This window comes from Canis aureus, chromosome 18 (assembly GCF_053574225.1).
Source record: "Canis aureus isolate CA01 chromosome 18, VMU_Caureus_v.1.0, whole genome shotgun sequence".
In the NCBI taxonomy this organism is placed as follows: domain Eukaryota; kingdom Metazoa; phylum Chordata; class Mammalia; order Carnivora; family Canidae; genus Canis; species Canis aureus.
In genome coordinates, this window is record NC_135628.1 from 7,986,181 (window position 1) to 8,006,390 (window position 20,210).

Below are 20,210 nucleotides of genomic sequence, written 5' to 3' on the forward strand. Positions count from 1 at the left end.
CCATCCAGTCAGTTATCTTTACTAAACACAATAAGACTCATCCTTGATGTTGCTTTCTCTCTCATATTCATATTTTAACTAAGATCTGTGACATATTCTCATTCATACAACAAATAGTTGAGCAACTGAATGTGCCAGACACTATTCTAGGCAGCAGGAAATAAGGCAAGCTGTCCCTAGCACTTACAACTTTATAATCAGGAGAAACAGAACAAAATCAAGTACAAGTAATGAAGAAAACAAATAAACAAGAAAATATTAAATGGCAATAAATGACACCACTTAAAACATAGTGATGTGATAAGACAGTGTGAAATAGAAAGTGGCATTGAACTATGGTAGGAGTGACAACAGTGTGACATACCGGGATGACAGTGTTACAGTAATTGCAAAGGTCCTGAGATTGAAATAATCTTGGCTTTTAAGGAAAGAGGAATGTGGGTGGAATAGAATAGAATAAGCAAATGGAGGCGAGTGGCCACAGGCTGATAAGGGGCAAGAATATGTCTTTATTTTCCACAGGAAACAATATTTTTTTAAGTACATTGGAATGTAGCCCTAATAGCTTCTTTTCTTATCACTCCTATCACCTAGTCCAAATCACCATTATTCTCTCTTTGTTAACTACCATAATAATTACTTACCTGGTCCGCCTGTTTCCTCACTTTCATTCCTTTCTAAGCTCTGCATGGCAACTACAGTGATTTAAATACACACTGTATGTGTATTGTCTCTCTTCTACTTAAAATCCCTATGTGACTTCCTATTGGGTTTGAATAAATTCTAACACCTTATGTGACTGGGTTAAAGGTAAAATGAATTAACAGATATTGGCCACTAAAGAGCAGAGCTTGACATATGTGCAGGACTCAGAGAATGTGAATTAAATGTCTTCCTACACAAATAGGACATGGCATTTTTCTCCATGTCTGGATAGACTGTTTTTTCTTTTCTAGAATTTTCTGTCAAAGTTACAAATAACCCAACTATGAAAGATAACTGTGGTACCTAGGTTACAAACTCACATATTCATAGGGCCCACAGCAGCAATGAAAAATGAACTGGTTGGGTTGTAAGGAAAAATAAGGGACAGTGGAGACTGGAAAGTCAGAAGATACATGTAGAATCAAAAGGGGATTACAACTATTTAATTCCAACTGAGTGTTTCCATGTTGGGCAGTTATCAGATATTTTATTTTTTTCCAAGGAAGTCAGAAATCATACTTTTATTAAAAATATCTGAATCTGAAATTATAAATACTGGCATTTAATTAAATTTTTAAATGTACAGGTACAGAACTCATCCATATGCCAGATTTAGCAGTTGTCGCTAGTTTGAGACTTTTACTATTATGGAAGAGGGGGTATACAAGACCAATAAATTTTGATGAGGATATGAGCTAGTAAGAGATTTGTATCATCTAATTTTGTTCAAGGAGAACAGAGCCAAGGTTTTGAGCTATATATCAAATCATTCTGTTTTGTTTTTCTTAATAAAAATAATATATATATATGCCAGTTACTGTTCTAAAAGTGTTACACATATTAATACTTAAAGCTACCCTGTGAGATGGGTACTATTTTGATCTCTTTGTACTGATAAACATAAAACAAGATAAAGATGTGCTCAGGATCTGCTTTCTAGAAAGACAGAAAAGTATAGATGAATATACTATGAGGCAGAAGAGCACTATAAGAGGAAGGAGATGCCACTGATGAAGTATCAAGTAGTTTTGCCTGGGATCTGCCTTACACAGCATCCACTGATGATTACTAATCCCAGTGGACCATTTCTAAGAATTTTAAAACATCACAATATGGGCCTGTCCTAGCATTAATAGTAAATAGGCCAGCTTGTTCTGCAAATGCTTATATATATTGTCATCTTTCTTCCCTCATCTTCATGCTCTCCACACCAGCCCATCTGTTCCATCACCCCCCATCCAAGGGTGTTACTCCATCCCCAGGGAGCACAGCCACCAACAATGAAGCAGAAGAATGCAATGACATAATGGTGATTTTTTAAAAATCAAATTTACACATAAAATGCATTGCCAGCAAGAACTCTGGCAGGTCACAGCTGTTTCACAGTGAGTCATCCATCACTCTGAGGACTATCCCACATGGACCAAAGCAATGAAATCCCACGCACCAGGGAATAAATAAAGTTATGCTAACTCAAGAATGTCTTCCATCAAACATTTGCAGGAAACTTTTACACTGGTTAGGTGAAGAGAATGCAGCATTGCTGCATCAAAAGACTAAGTATTTTTTAATGGAACTCTAAGAATATGAGAACTCTGAAAATGGATAACCTCTGTAAAGAGAGTACTACATTCTAGAGCTTGGGAAAATTATACACTTTCCTTTGCCAAACAAAAAAAAATCAAAAATTTAAATTGCTTTTAATAGGACCCACCAATAGACCCTTAATAGGCCCAATAGGAGAAATAGACAACTGTTACATAGTAACATTTGGATTTGGTCTAAAACTTCTGATATTCCCAGAATATATCCTACCATTTCATGTCACAGAGACTGAAATTTCTATTTTATTGAGATAAGGCATCATGCTTATGAAATACTAATAAATGATCATGAAAGATATTAGAACAGATTGACTTATTCTCTTGCAAAAATGAAGAGCCTGGGTAGTCTAGGTATTGTTCATACTGCCAAAAGGAGATACGACATCACCAAGAGAGAAAGAAGATGCCAAATAAAACTTCTCCACTCAAATAAATTTGACTAGGTTGTTCATGCTGCTCTATTTCCTTGGGAAAAAAAAAAAAAGAATTAAAAAATACAAAAAAAAAAAGAGAGAGAGAGAGAAATACAAAAAAAAAAAATGAGGGGAAAAAAGGTAGTGATTAAAACCAGATCAAACCAAATACACACACACACACACACACACACACACACACACACAATAAAGCTCAAAATACCAAGGGCCAGTATGTATTTCAACTGTTTGACTTGGAATGCACATGCTACCGATTTCTCTTGCAAAGTAGCTACGTAGATAGACTTTGTCCTTAACTTTGAAACCAGAAAGTTCATTGGAAAGTTTTCACTAAATGAGCACTTATTTCTCTATTACCCTCCTGTATTTTTTTCTATCAATACGTACTGATTTAGGCTCTTCTTGAAATCATCTACTTTACAGCAATTTCTTCACCTTTTTATTATTAATTTTCCCCTTACTAGTAATAAAGTTTCATTAACGTATATACAATCTTTTTCCCATCTTAAAAGAAAAGCTCTCAAAAAAAAAAAAGAAAGAAAAGCTCTCTTGACACAAACATCCTTTAGCTATTTCCCTATTTCACTGCTCCTTTTTATCGAAAACTCCCCCAAAAGTTCTCTAGTCTATCTGCAAGTCCTCTCCTATTCTCTCCTACTCTCTCAAATTCAACTACATGAATTTCACCCCATGAAACTAGTCTTTCTTATAAGTGACCTGAAACTACTCTTTCTTATCAGTGACCTCTATATTGATAAATCTGGTGATCAGTTCCAATCTTTCTGACTTAGACTATTTCTATTTTCTGAAACATTTCTTCTTTTAAGAAAACCCTAATTTCCCGGTTTTCCATCTATCTCAAAAATTCCTTTACTGATTTCTGTACTTTTCCCCAACTCCGAATATCAGCACACAAAAGGATTGAACATTTTGTCAAATATACCAAAAAAAAAAAAAAAAAAGGATATTCAAAGAATTCTCTTGTCTCTTCTTCCCTCCACCCCACTTAGGCAACAAGTTTTGTTCTCCTTCCCCCTTTTAGCTATAAATAAATATATTAATTTACTGTTATTTCCTCCCCTCTTCTCTTGGATGGATTGTAGTATATTGTACATGCTTTTCTCCAATTTGCTTTTTTTTTTCACCTAAAAAAGCTGTCCTGGACACCACTATGTAGGATACAGTGTGTAAAGATCTCTCTCTCTCTCTCTCTCTCTCATAGAGGAGTCTAAGACTCCATTATGTGTTTTCTAATTTATTAAACCATTTTTTTTTGTTGATGTACCTTTGGCAGTAGTTGGCTTTGTCTTTCAATATTATACAGTGTGTCATTCTGATAGATTCCTGGAAATGGGAATGGCAGGTCAATAGGTAAACTCATATATAATTGTTCTGGATATTGCCTATCACATTTCTACCAACAACATATGAGATAAACTTATTTTCATATATTTTGGGCAAGTATTGTAAAATATATCAAATACCTCAGGGTGTTATCAGTTATTCTTATGAGTGTCAATGAACTCACTTTAATATGTTCAAGGTTCATTTGTATCTTTTCCTTATGAACTGTTAGTTGCCTATTTTTCTATCAGGATGTTGTCGTTATTGTCTTGCCCTCTGAGTCCTCTTAGATAGTTATAAATATCACTGTCTTCTCGCCCCTCTCAGTAGCTGGATTCCAGCTATACCTTATAGTTTTGGGGATTTGTCATCTAGTTTGTTTGCTTGTAAACTTTTTATTTTGATATAATTTCATATTTATAGAAAAGTTGCTAAAATAACACAATGAATTCCCATATACCTTTACCTAGATAATCAACTGGTATATTTTGACCCATAGACATGTTCACTCTCTCTTTCTCATCATATATATAACTACACACAAACACAAATACACACACTTCAGTATATATTTCTTAAGAACGAGGACATTGTTCTGTGTAACTACAGCTATAAAAAATCAGAAAATGTAACATTGTCAACTGTCCTAATACTTTTTCCCCCTATTACAGAATCTAGTCCAGAATCATGAATGGCAGCTAGATGTCATGTCTCTTTAGTCTCATGTAGTCTTGTAGAGCTTTTCAGTCTTTCTTTGTTTTTCTTGATCTTAATGTTTTTTGAAGAGTGGAGGCCAATTTACCTTATACAATCTTCCTCTATTTAATGTATCTGACATTTCCTTGTTAGATTCATCTGTATGTTTAGCAAGAATACCACAGAAAATATGCATCCTCAGCAACAGGAGAAATATGAGGTTGGTTTGCTCTAATATTGAGTTGTTATTTTACATACTTAAAAAGTGTCCACTAGGTTTCTTCACTGTAAGATTACTTTCCTCCTATAATATTAATAAGTTATTTGGGGGGACATATTATATAAATATCCTGTTTCTCACCAAGCTTTCAGCCACTAGTTTTAGTGATTTTTCTAATTGCCTTATTTCTTTTATATTTATTAGTTGCCACTCTGTTAAAGGAAGAGCTTCCTTTCACCAACTCTTTATTTACCTATTTGAATTCTTATACCAGCATAGACAAATGGATTTTTTAAAAATTTTTATTTATTTATGATAGTCACACACAGAGAGAGAGAGAGAGAGAGAGGCAGAGACATAGGCAGAGGGAGAAGCAGTCTCCATGCACCGGGAGCCCGACGTGGGATTCGATCCCGGGTCTCCAGGATCGCGCCCTGGGCCAAAGGCAGGTGCTAAACTGCTGCGCCACCCAGGGATCCCGACAAATGGATTTTTATTCTCTAATCATTTGCATCAATATTTCAATTTATCCTTAAATAATCCCCGATTTGTCCAAAGAGAGATATTTAAAGCTGGCTTCTTTGCCTTTGATCATCTCTCCATCATTCTTTTAAGACTTTTATCCTTCTAACACAATAAGATGCTCCAGATTTATTTGAATCCTACATGACCCAAACCTGGAATCATTTATTTTCCTTCAAAGTGCCTTCTGGTGACAAAAGAGGCCTACCTGCTTAGGCAAGGACTGCAGACAAGTTCTTGAGCACCTCAGCAGCATCTTGTGGATATTTCATAAGGGGGTTCCATCTGAGCTTTAACCGCTGAGAGATCCTATGGGAGAGTAAAAAGAAAAAGTCAAGATAGGTCTCTTGGGGATAAAATAGGTATTCCTGCCCAAACTGGGAAATGGGACTGGCTCTCTTAGGTTTTTAGAAACTCCAGAAAATTTGCTGGATTATAATCTTATAATTCTTATTTTTATTTTAATTATTTTATATTTGCATCTCTTATTTTGTGATTCACTTTAGATTTTTAAAAATATAATTCTTTTGGGGCACCGAGGTGGCTCAGTTGGTTAAGCAACAACTTTTGATTTTGTCTCTGTGCTCAGTGGGGAGTCTGCTTGAGACTCTCTCCTCTCCCTCTCCCTCTGTCCCTTCTCCCACCACTCAGCTCTCCTTCTCTCTCTCTAAAATAAATAAATTAATTAAAAAATAATTTTTTTCTACTTTTTACTATATATTTATTATTCAAGTCTTTGGCCATTTTTGTGGACTGGGTTATATTAAGCCACCCCTCTTACCAAGAATAACTGCTAAATCTATGTAAAACATTTGGAGATCTGTTTGAAGGCATTAGAAAAGAAAAGAAACCAGCAAGGACCAGAGAATTAAATGTTCCAGAGAGAATGAACATGTAGATCAAAAAATTCAATATTCTACTCCTTGTAGGATTTTCTAATCTATAAAACATAGCTGAGAAATGGAGAAGTTGAGCAGAAAACAGTAGCTAACAGGCTGAAAAGCTGAAGAAAGCATTCAGAAATATTATGAGGGCACAAGAACAAAAATTAGAGATGGGAAATCACAAGGAAGAGGGACAATGGTACACAGCTCTGAATTCCACTGGCATCACTGGGAATTTGCACCTTAGAGAGAATAAGGGCAAATCAGAAATAAAACAGCCTTCACAAATATTGAAGTTTTTGTTTGAATTAGGTCAGTACCCCATTGACTTAAGAGTATCAATTCCTTTATTAACTTTCTGCCAACAAAAAAGGAAATCTTATGTGGAGAATTATGACATCATCAAATCTCAAATTATCTTTACAGGGATTCATAATCAGTATTTTTCATTCCAGCAAACAATTTTGGCATACTAGATGACAAGACCAAATGACCAAAACAAACAAACAAACAAAATAATAGTGTAAAAAAAAAACAAAACTCATTTGATTCAGATACTGGATTTAGATACCAAATATAACATAAATGATATATTGAAATAATACATCTGATAAACTAGTGAACAAGGTGGAGAAATTCAGCTGATAACTGACTGAAATATCTGAAATATAATCAAATGGAAAATTTATTTAAAAATAACTAAAATTAATACTCAATAAATGGATTTGACAGAGGATGGATTTTGAAGAGATGGATTAATATAAGGAAATAAATATCTACACCAGAATACAAAGAGACAAAACTTTGGAACACTAGAAAAGAGCACAAGAGAAAAAGAAGATGTAGTGTTACTGAGCCCCAGGATATTCCATGGGAGCTGGAACCACAGTGAAGACTACCTGTTAAGAGCTAGGACATAAGTAGGGAAGGGAGGTCCCAGCAGATCAGGAGTCAGGGATGATCTGCAGGCACCACAAAGATGCCATACTGAGCAGACCAGTGGTGGTTTCTATCTATCTTCCATCAGCCAATACTTTGCATTTCCAGTATGGAAGCAAGTGTGCAGGGGAGCATAGAAAATGGAGCTCCCTGTGTTATAGAGTGTATATGTGAGGGTGAATGAATAGGAAAGCAAATTCTCAATTAACCTGCACAGATGGCAACTTTTCCAGTTTCTAGGGATGAAGCTAATTCCCCTGATCCTACTTTTTGACTTATCTTTGACCACTTTAATAGGGAACTGAGAAAAATAGAATTTAATGCTTGTGATCAGGATCATGCTTTATCCAGATAGAAGCTATTTTGAAAAAAAATATTGATATTAGTCCAAAAACTACCATTGAAACAAACATTTTAACTGAGCTAATGAATTAAAGCACTCTTTGCCTATCTTGGTACCAATGAGTGACATTTTTCTTCAGCAAAAAATATGCAAACTACTTTGTATTCTTAGATACAATATAAGCTCAGGCACATCTTTCCTCACCAAAAGAAGTTACACTTATCTTAGCTCTTGGTTTTTACTTTCTGGAATATGATGCCTGTGAACACATGGCTTCTCACAGGAAAATGGGTCATTGTATTCTAAAAGGATGTCTTCAAATATTTATTATGTAAATTATATATCATCTTCTTTAGTACCAATTACTAAATTTCAGGTACAAACTGAAATAGCACTTTGAAGTATTTGGCTTGAAATTACTTGGAGAAATGATTTTAAGTGAAATAGCTTTCCAGGCAATTAAAAAATGGAACAAGTTTGAGAATTGACTAGATTATTTTTCTCAAGTAATAAGCTCTCTAAAATGAACTGGTAATCAAAAATCATGCTCTTCCTGATTTTTGTATAACTGTGACTAGCTGTTAGCAGGTAAAGAGTATGGAAAGTAATCTTTGAATAGGACCAATACTGTAAGACATAAAATTGAGTAAAGTGTAATTATGTTCTCAAATTTTCAAATTTATTCAATCATGACTCCTACCGTGAAAGACATATAAGTAATATTATGAGATTGTGGTAAATATTTCTTTGTAGAATAATAGAATTATTATATAATAATTATTATAGAACAGAATAATTTCATTGTAAAATAAGTAGAAAGAAAAGGAATTAAAATTATATTCATAGCATATTTCTTTTTAAAATTTTAATTCCAGTATAGTTAACATACAGTGATATATTAATTTCAGGTGTATACTATAACAATTGAACAATTCTATACCTCACTCAATACTCATCAAGATAACTGCATTCTTAATCCTGTTCACCTATTTTACCCACTCTCACACCCACCTTCCTTCTAGTAACCATCAGTTTGTTCCCTAGAGTTAAAAGTCTATTTCTATACTTTGTCTGTCTCTTTTTTTTGTTTGTTTTGTTTCTTAAAATGCACATAGAAGTGAAATCATATGGTATTTTTCTCTCTCTGACTTATTTTGCTTAGCACGATACTCTCTAGATCCATACATGTTGTTATAAATGCCAAGATTTTATTCTTTTTTATGGCTGTGTAATATTCCTCTCTGTGTGTGTGTATGTGTGTGTGTGTGTGTGTGTGTGTGATATGAATGTGTATCATAGCTTCTTTAGCCATTCATCTATTCATGGACCTTTGAGCTGCTTCCATAATTTAGTTTTAAAATAATGCTTCAATAAACATAGGAGTGCATAAGTGTTTTTAAATTAGCGTGTTCCCTTTTCTTTAAATTTAGATTTTACTTAGTTAACATACAGTGCAATATTGGTTTCTGGAGTAGAATTCAGTGATTCTTCACTTCCACGTAACACTCAGTGCTCATCACATGTGCCCTCTTTAATACTCATCATCTCTTTAGCCCATTCCACACACACACTTCACTCCATTAACCTTCAGTTTGAGGGGCTCAGATGGCTTGATGTTAAGAGTCTCATATGGCTTATTTCCCTCTCTGCTTTTTTTCTTATTCCTCTTCCCATACGTCCATCTGTTTTCTTTCTTATTTTCCACATGAGTGAGATCATACAGTATTTGTATTTCTCTGACTTATTTCACTTAGCATAATACACTCCATGCATATTGTTGGCAAATGTCAAGATTTCATTCTTTTTGATGGTTGAGTTAAATTCCAGAGTGGTGTGCGTGTGTTTGTGTATCACATTTTCTTCACCCATCATCAGCCAATGGACATTGGGCGCTCTCTTCATAGTTTGGCTATTGTTGATAATGCTGTTATAAACACTGGGGTGCATATACCCTTTTGAATCTGTTTTTTTATCCTTTGGGTGGGTAAATAGTAGTGTAATTGCTACACTGCTTTTAACTTTTTGAGACACTTCCAAACTGCTCTCAGAGTGGCTGCACCAATTTGCATTCCCATCATCAATACAAGTCCCCTCACCAATATCTGTTTTTTCTTCTGTTGTTCATTTTAGCCATTCTGACAGGTGTGAGGTGGTATCTCATCATGGTTTTGATTTGTATTTCCCTGATGCCAAGTGCTGCTGAGAGCATCTTCTCATGTGTCTATAAGCCATCTAAATGTCTTCTTTGGAAAAGTGTCTACTCATGTTTTCTGCCCATTCTTAACTGTTTTTGTTGTTGTTGTTGTTGTTGTTGTTGTTGTTGTTTGGATGTTGACTTTGATAAGTTCTTTATATATTTTGTCAATAGATGCAGAAAAGGCATTTGACAAAATAAAGTATCCTTTTGTGATAAAAAAAACTCTCAACAAAGTAAGGATGGATAGAACATATCTCAAGACCATAAAGGCTATATATGGAAGACCCAATAGGTAATATCTCATTCTCATTGGGGAAAACAGAGTCTTTCCTCTACAATCAGGAACAAGACAAGATTGTACACTCTCACCATTACTATTTAACGTAATACTGGAAATCTTAGCTTCAGCAATTAGACAAAAAAAGAAAGAAAGAAAGAAAGAAAGAAAGAAAGAAAGAAAGAAAGAAAGAAAGAAAGAAAGAAAAAGAAAGAAAGAAAGAAAGAAAGAAAGAAAGAAAGAAAGAAAGAAAGAAAGAAAGAAAGAAGGGGCATCCAACTTGGCAAGGAAGAAGTCAAATTTTCACTATTTGCAATGACATGATACTCTACGTAGAAAACACAAGATCCACCAAAACTTATTAGAACTAATACATGAATTCAGCAAAGTTACAGGATATAAAATCAATGTGTAGAAATCTGTTGCATTCCTATACACCAATAACAAAGCAGCAGAAAAAGAAACCAAGGAATCAATCCCATTTGTAATTGCACCAAAAGCAATAGGATACCTAGGAATAAACCTAACTGAAAAGGTAAACAACTTGTACTCTGAAAACTATGGAACACTTATGAAAGAAATTGTAAAGGACACAAAGAAATGGAAAAACATTTCATGCTCATGTATTGGAAGAACAAACATTGTTAAAATGTCTATATTACCCAAAGCAATCTATACATTTAATACAATCCTTATCAAAATACCACAGGCATTTTTCACACACCTAGAACAAATGATCCTAACACTTGTAAAAGATCCTGAATAGCCAAAGCAATCTTGAACAAAACTGTACATATCACAATTCCAGATTTCAAGATATACCACAAAGCTATATGGTACTGGAAGAAAAATAGACAATAGATCAATGGAACAGAAAAAGAGAGCCCAGAAATAATATGGCCTTAGCCATAGCAACTTCTTATTAGACACATTGCTAAAGGCAAGAGAAACAAGAGCAAAAATAAATAGACTATTGGGACTTCTTCAATCTGATTAAGAGTTAGTGTTGAATTTATTGAATTTATTCTTTTGTATTCTTTGAGTAAATACCCAGTAGTGAAATTACGAGATCATATGGTAATTTTATTTTTAATTTTTTGGGGGGAACCTCCATACTGTGTTTCCACAGTGGCTGCACCACTGCACAATTCTCACTAACAGTGCACAAGGGTTCCTTTTTCTCCACATCTTCACCAACATTTGTTTCTTATGTTTTTTATTTTAACCATGCTAAGAGGTGTGAGGTGATATCTCATTGGTGTTGATGTGAATTTCCCTGACAGTGAGTGATATTGAGCATCCTTTCATGTATCTATTGGCCATCTGTATGCCTCCTTTGAAAAAAAAAAATGTCTGTTCGTGACTTCTGCCCATATTTAAATTGGATTGTTTGTTTTTCTGGTTGAGTTGTATAGATTCTTTACATAGTTTGGATACTAATCCTCTTCTGGATATGTCATTTGCAGATATCTTCCCCCATTCAGTAGGTTGTCTTTTAGTTTCATTGGTTGTTTCCTTTGCTGTGCAGAAACTTTTTATTTTGATGTAGCCCCAATAGTTTATTTTTGCTTTTGTTTTGATTGCCTCAAGAGACATATCCAGAAAAATGTTTCAACAGCCAATGTCATAGAAATTACTGCCTGTATTCTTCTCTAGGATTCTTATGGTTTCACATTTAGGTCTGGCATCCATTTTGAATTTATTTCTGTGTCTAGTATAAGAAAGTGGTCCAGTTTCATTCTTCTGCGGGTTGCTGTCCAATTTTCCCAATACCGTTTGTTGAAGAGACTGTCTTTTTTCTATTGGATATTTTTTCTTCCTTATCAAAGATTAGTTGATCATACAGTATTGTAATATAACTTGAAATCTGTAATTTGATGCCTCTAGTTTTGTTTTTCTTTTTCAGAATTGCTTTGGCTGCCCAGGGTCTTTTGCGTTCTTCAATTTCTTTCATCAATGTCTTAGAGTACAGGTTTTTTACCTCCTTGGTTAAGTTTATACTTAGGTATTTTATTATTTTTGGTGTAATTGTAAATGGGGCCATTTTCTTAATTTCTCTTTCTGCTGCTTTGTTATTAGTGTACAGAAGTACAATGGGGAAACCTAGGTGGCTTAGTCTGTTAAGCATCTGCCTTCAGCTCAGGTCATGATCCCAGGGTATTGGGATTGAGCTCCACATTAGGCTTCCTGTTTGATAGGGATTCTGCTTCTCCCTCTGCCTCTACCCCTTCTCCAGCTCATGCTCTATCTCTTTTTCTCAAAAAAAAAATCTTTTATTTTAAAAAAAGAAACACAATGAATTTCTGTATATTGATTTTGTATCCTACTGAATTCATTTATCATTTCTAGCAGCTTTTTGCCAGAATCTTTAGGGTTTTCTATACATTGTATTATCACCTATAAATAATGGAAGTTTTACTTCTTTACCAATTGGATGTCTTTTATTCCATTTTCTTATCTGACTGCTGTGTGAGAGTCCCAGTCCTATGTTGAATAGAAGTGGTAAGAGTGGATCTCCTTGTCTTGTTCTTGACCTTAGAGGAAAAGCTCTCTGTTTTTCACCATTGGGTATGATATTAGCTGGGGGTTTTTCATATACAGCCTATATTATGTTGAGGTATGTCCCCTCTAATCTACTTTGTTGAGGGCTTTTATCATAAATAGATATGGTACTTCATCAAATGTTTTCTCTGCATCTATTGAAGTGATCATGTGATTTTTATTGAAGTTATTGATATGATGTATCATACTGATTGATTTCCAAATATTGAACCCAGCTTACAACCTAGGAATAAATCCCATTTGTTCATGGTGAGTACTTTTTAAATGTATTGTTGCATTTGATTGCTAATATTCTATTGAAGATTTTTGCATCTATATTTACCAGATATGTTATCCTGTAGTCTCTTTTTTGTAGTGTATCTATCTCGTTTTGGTATCAGGTACTGTTGGCTTCATAGAATGAATTTGAAACTTTCCTTCCTCTTCTATTTTTTGGAATAGCGTGAGAATAAGTATCAACTCTTTAAATATTTGGTAGAATTCACCTGTGAAGCCAGCTGCTGCTGGACTTTGTTTGTTGGGAGTTTTTTAATAAATGATTAAATTTAAATTTCGTTGTTGATAATCAGTCTGTTCACATTTTCTATTTCTTCCTACTTCAGATTTGGAGGGCTATATGTATCTAGTAACTTATCCATTTCTCCTAAGTTGTCCAATTTGTTGGCATGTAGTTTTTCATAATATTCTCTTACGATTGTTCATATTTCTGTAGTGTCAGTTGTTAGTTCTCCTCTTTCGTTTCTGATTTTGAGTCCCCTCTTTTCTGCTGTTTTTGAAGAGTGGCTAAAGTTTTACCAATCTTGTTGATCTTTCCAAAGAATCAGCTACTGCTTTCATTTATCTGTTCTATTGATTTTTTTATTTTCTAGTTTGTTTATTTCTGCTCTAATCTTTATTTTCTTCCTTCTACTGGCTTAGGGTTTTGTTCTTCCTTTTCTACCTCATTTAGGTATAAGATTAAATTGTTTATTTGAGATATTTCTTCCTATTTAGGTAGGCTGTATTTCTGTAAACTTCCCTGTTAGAACTGCTTTTGCTTCATACCAAAGATTTTGGACTATTGTATTTTCGTTTTCGTTTGTCTTCATGTATTTTTAAATTCCCTCTTTGATGTCTCGGTTGACTCATTCATTGTTTTTTAGTAGCATGCTTTTTAACTCCCAGGTATTTGTGCTTTTCCAGATTTTTTTCCTTGTGGTTGATTTCTAATTTCATAGAACTTTAGTCAGAAAAGGTGCATGTTATAACTTTGGTCTTCTTGAATTTATTGAGATTTGATTTATGAACTAATATGTGTTGTATTCTGGAGAATGTTTCATGTTCTTTTGAAAAGATGTGTACTCTGCTGTTTTAGGATGGAATGTTCTGTATATATCTGTAAGATCTATCTGGTCCAATGTATCATTCAAAGCCACTATTTCCTTATTGATTTTCTTTTGAATGATCTATCCATTGATGTAAATGGAATGTCAAAGTCCCCTACAATTATTGTATTACTATCTATTACTTCCTTTATGTTCGTTATTATTTTATGTATTTGGGTGTTCCATGTTGGGTGCACATATATTCAGAATTATATTTTCTTTTTATTATTACATAGTGTCCTTCTTTGTCTCTTGTTACAGTCTTTGTTTTAAAGTCTATTTTGCCAATCTAAGTCTTACATCTATGGTTTTCTTTTTGCATCAATTTGCATGATAAAGTCTTCTCTAACCCTTCCTCTGAAATGAATCTCTTGTAGGCAACATATAGATGAGTCTTACTTTTTCATCCATTCTGTCACCCTATGTCTTTTGATTGAAGAGTGTAGTCTATTTACATTCAAAGTAATAACTGACAGGTATGTATTGCTATTTTGTTACTTGATCTATGGTTGTTTTTGTAGTTCTTCTTTATTCCTTTCTTGCTGTCTTCTTAGGATTAGTTGGCTTTCTTTAGCTTTCTCTTTATTTTTGCGTATCTATTACCGTTTTCTGATTTGCGGTTACCATTAGGTTTGTATATAACATCTTCTGCAATAGCAGTCTATATTAAGTTCATAGTTTTTTAAGTTTAAACTCTATGTTTTAGGAACATGGTGTCATATCTTACACCCTTTTATTTTGTAAGTCTCTTCATCAATCTTCATAGATATACTTAATTTCACTGCTTTTGCCAGTCTACTTTCTTGCTCCTACTGATGGTTCTTCTTTCCACTCAGAGAGTCCTGTTTATCATTTCTAGTAGGGCTGGTTTAGTGCTTATAAATTCTTTTATTTGCCTGGAAAACTCTTTATCTTGCCTTCTATTGTGAATGATAGTCATGCTGGATAGAATACTCTTGGCTGCAGATTTTTCCCATCCAGCTCTTTGAATAGGTCATGCCACTCCCTTCTGGCTTGCAATGTTTCTGTGGAGAAAAATCAGCTGATAGCCTTATTGGGTGTCCCTTGTATGTAACTGTTTTCTTTTTTTCTCTTGCTACTTTTAAAATTCTCTTTTTATCACTACTTTTTGTCACTTTAATTACTATGTGTCTTGATGCAAATCTTCTTGGGTTGATTTTGTTGGGAGCCTCTCTGTGCCTCCTGGAGCTGGATTTCTGTTTCCTTCCCCATATTAAGGAAGTTTTTAGCTATTATTTCTTCAAATAAATTTTCCACCCCCCTTTTTTTTCTCTTCCCCTTCTGGGATCCCTATTATATAAATGTTATTATGCTTAGTGGTGTCACTGAGTTCCCTAAGTCTATTTTCAAATTGTTTGTTTTTTTCTCACCTGCTCAGCTTTATTGCTTTCTGTTACTCTATTCCTTAGGACACTAATCATTCTTCTGCTTCATCTAGTCTATTATTTATTCCATCTAGTGTATTTTTAAATTTCACTTATTGAGTTCTTCATCTCTAATTGGTTCTCTTTTATATTTTCTATCTCTTTGTAAAGAGTCTCACTGAGGTCCTTTACTCTTTCCTCAAGTCCAGTATCATTATCATCATTACTTTAAATTCTGTTAGACATATTACCTTCTTTCCATTTCACTAAGGTCACCTTGCTGTGATTTTTTTTTCCTGTTCTTTCATTTGGAACATATTCCTGTCTCCTTATATTGTCTAACCCTCTGTCTGTTTCTCTGTGTTAGTAAAGTCAGCTACATCTCTTATTTTTAAAGTAGTAGCCTTATGAAGAAGAGGTCCTGTAGTGTCCTTCACTGTAATGTCCCCTGTTCACCAGGACGTGGTAAATCAAGAGTGTCTCCTATGTGTGTTGCAGCCTGCTCTTGTATCTGAGCCACATTTGCCTTCAGTCCAGTCATCTGTACTGGCTGTTAGTGGGCCAGTCTGGGGCTGCCTTGGACTCATGTTGAGTCAGATCAGGCATTTGCCAGACATGTGGTAGCACCAAACAGCAGGGTGCTTTCCCTCTTTTGTCCTCCAAGATACTTTTGTTGGTCAGTGGTGTCTGCAGTCAGACCAACTCTCTGCCCCAACCCACTGCTAAGACCATAGTCTGACTGGTGTGTGTGGTTATCTTTCCCTCTCTTCAGGGCATGCATCACTTTGGAGTGGTGCTGGCCCCAGGGCTGCTTGCACACTGCCAGGCTTGTGGTACTGTTTTGGATGGGTTCCAGCCAAGAGTGCATTGAAGGGGGTGGATCTGCAGAAGCATCTGGGGATGGGGGGTAGGGGGTTAGTGAGGTGTTAGCAAAATTAGTACTGCTATGCTGTAGGAAAAGACCTGGAGCTGAGATCTGGTTGGAGGAGGCATGTCTACAGGGGAACTTGTAGGGGGAATCAAAGTTTAGCAAGTTATGTCTCCAGTTTCAGCACTGCATGGTACACTCAGCTTAGGGGTGGGGAAAGAAAATGGCTCTGGCCAGCTCCTTTGTTTCTGGAGAAATCTCCTAATGATCCCTGTTGCTCCAGCACAAGCTCCCTTCTCTGTACCTCATGGGATTTTCAAACCGCTGCTTCTATGCTGTATTTCCTTTAAAAAAAAAACAAGATTTTATTTATTTATTCATGAAAGACACAGGGAGAGAAGCAGAGACCTAGGCAGAGGGAGAAGAAGGTTTCCCACAGGGAGCCCAATGTGGGACTCAATCCCAGGACCCCTGGATCACTCCATGACCCAAAGGCAGATGCTCAACCACGGAGTCATCCAGGTGCACTTATGCTGTATTTCCACTGGACTGTTGGTTATGCTGTCTCTTTAAGGGTGAGGACTTGGTTTCCTCTCACCCTTCTGCCATCCTAGCTCTCCCAGAGCTGAGACTGCTGATTTTAAAGTTTTAAGTCCTGCAGGTTGTAAGAATGGGTGAAATTTGGCCCCTCTGGTTTTCAAAGCCAAATGATATGGGAATTCATCTTTCCCAAGTGAGCTCACCAATGTAGAGAGTCTGTTTCTCTCCTCTCTGCACTCATGGTGTCCTTCCTTTCCAGGGACAGTCCCAAGGTCCCCTTTAGCTCTCAACCGTGTCTCTGCCCTTCTTACATGCTCTGATGTGGCTTCTTCTCTAAATTCAGTTGTAGAGTTTGTTTTGCCGTCTTTGGGTTGTCTTCTGGGTTATTTACACTGATGTGAATGTTATCTAGTATATGTGAGACAAGTAAGCTTAGGATCCTCCTACTCCATCATCTTCCCTGGAAGTCTTCACAGTACATTTCTACTTCTGGTTTAGATAGATAGATAAATTGAAATTCTATAAAGAAAATCATCAACTGTTGAAAGTAGTTACTCATGAGTTATGTGATTATGAGTAATATAGAAAAACATTTCCGTGTTTTCAAACTATTTTCCTTGTTATCTTTCACAGTGTGCATGGATTAAATTTTAATAGAAAAAGTAGAAGCTATTTAAAGAGGAATCCCTCAACACAAAAATGTCATTTCTTTGTTCTAAGGCAGAGGTTGGCAAATGACGACCAGCAAGCCAAATCCTTCCTTAGCGTGCTTTTGTTTTATGGCCCTTTATGGATAAATTTTGCCAAAACTTGCCCTAAAATATAGAGCCAATGAATATGTATTTCATCAAGACCCTTTACTTTTCTTTAGTTATGAAGAGCCTGGAGAAAATCATCAAGATACACTACAAATTATTCGAGTTCAGAAGTTGCCTCAAGGTCATTTATTCAGGCTAGAGTTAACCTCTTTGAACAGCACGCTATAGAAGTTTATGTAGATTAACTGGATTCAACTCTCAAAACCATTTTATTCAGGATATTATTCTACTTTTAGTGACACTCAAACCAAGGCACGGAGAGATCATACCCATAGCAAGAATTAGAGCCAAAATTTAAGTGTAGCCAAACTATTCCAGAGCCACAGTACAGCCTTCCCCACGTGAAGGAATCTGAAAAGGTTCATATCTCCTAAATGACATGGAAATTCGCCTTGAAATAAGCCTTTAAAGGTGATTTTCTAAGAAGCCATCACCAAACTTCTATCTCTAATTGGAAATAAAATGCAGCTATAATCACAACTGTAGATCAAGACTATAGGTCTATAGGTTGGCTGCATTCTCCAGGTAGATAGACTTGGTAACATACTCTGGGTGGACCGAATATATATAGAGATGAGATAATTTTTTCACCCTGGAGATTTTCAATTTGAAGAAGTTCATAAATTACAAAGGCTCACAAATCAGAATCATTAGAAGTATTCTCTCGTTAATAATTCATGTCTTATTAATGATAATAGGGAGAAGAAATTAGCATGATATTTACTGGCTACTTCATGCCTTTCCACGGAGATTTCATCACCTTTATTATAACCAAATGTAATAATAATGTGATTTTAAGATCCTTTGCTTACTATTTCTATGCTGAACTTTTGAATTAAAAACATACTAGACTAATGCAAATACACTGGGAGGTCTCACATTTCCTTGGAAAACCTTTTTTTTTTTTTTTTTTTTAGGATCTCACCAAGATATGAGATGACTAAAATTATACCATAATATAGACAAATATTTTTTTAAATACCAGACAAAAAAGGACAGCATGAAACCATAGTATGTTACCATGCTACGAAGTCTCAGCTTTCTGACACCACAAATAGAAAAAGGTTTTAGTTTTGCTTACATAATTTGAATTTTTCTAATTTTATAACCCAACAGTTCTAAGTCTAAAGTAAGCAACTCAGATGCTTCCATTTGAGTTACAGAAATTTCTTTTTATGAAGTGTGTGTATGGTACCAGTGAAAGTATTTAACGGCCTTTATCCCCCCACAATTTATCTGGCTATACTGGTATTACATACAAACTGTATCCTGGTTATTTCTTAAGTATGCTAGATGATTCTTTTATGGGTGAGAGGTCTAGTTCAGCATTAAAGGGTTAAGTCGCGAAAAAGAATTATCTGTCCGAAGTTTAAGAAACATCTTTTTGAAGCATTGTTAATACAACGTTTGTTACATATAACATCTTCAAAAGTATCTAAACAACAAAATTACCAAGACATTTACTTCTCTCTTATGGTAATGTAAATGGTGTTGTTATTGTCATATATTTTTAGTCATTTGAATGATGTGAAAGCCAATAAGACAATATGCCAAATTTCTATGAACAGCAAAATAAATTGCATTAAGAAATGTTTTCTTCTAATCTGGTTCTTAGAAACTTGTAAATCTTGGTTCAAGGGCTTTCTTTGAGGATTATATACATTGTAAGTTCTGCCCTTGTAATCTAAAAATATTTAGGGGTAAAAAAACATTTAAAGATTTATGTTATTGTAAAATAATTCTGGTCTCCAAGCCAGTTTTCACAGGTAATAACTGACCTCGCAAGAATAACATGCATGCTCTCTACTTGTTTGCTTACTTGCCTAAGACAAATGGTAATTCTGGCACCCACGAATGATGTTTTCAAATAGTCAAAGATTTATTATTATGGAATGTGAATGAATGGAGTAGGGGTTGAGATTTCAAATGCATTTTACTCAGTTCTTAAAATCCATTTTTCACTCTAATAATCATAATACATCTTACATTCTTATTAATTTTTACTTTAAGATACAAAGACATACACATATCAGGGTAACCATTATTTTCTATTATATGCTCATTTAAATATTTGACTTTTTAAAAGTATGTACATTTGATACTTTGTCAACATATAAATTAAAGAAAAACTAGAAGTCTTAGACTCTGGGAATAAAATCCAGATCACAGAAAAAAATTAAGACTAGGGAATGCCAGTTATTGTTTTGTTGAAAGTTTTATTTATTCTACAAGGGACAGTTAATTTGTTACCACAGATTGCTATCTTTCTAAAAACCCTAGTTTTATAAAATATGAAATTTGCTTTTAATTCTTTAAGTATTCAGGAAGCATCCTCTATATATGTTCAAGATATTTCCCACCTCCTCAACTATTTCAATAAGTTCTTACTGAATTCCTCCCTGTGTAAAGCACTTGGAAAATGAAATAGGACAGAGCCCATTTCCTTAAAATGCTTGGAAAACAGCATGTGAGATAGATTCACAGTAACAAAGCTACAGGAGAGAATGA

General features: G+C 34.8%; 1 long non-coding RNA gene across 12 annotated transcripts in view; it reads right to left on the reverse strand.

Annotated features, from left to right (window-relative positions):
* Positions 1-20,210, reverse strand: part of LOC144288544 (uncharacterized) — a 493,091-nt gene that overhangs the window by 94,327 nt on the left and 378,554 nt on the right. For all 12 annotated transcript variants that reach the window (XR_013356452.1, XR_013356435.1, XR_013356462.1 and 9 more), the window contains one exon: positions 5,734-5,834. This is a non-coding gene — a long non-coding RNA (uncharacterized LOC144288544). The remainder of the gene's footprint in view (positions 1-5,733; positions 5,835-20,210) is intronic.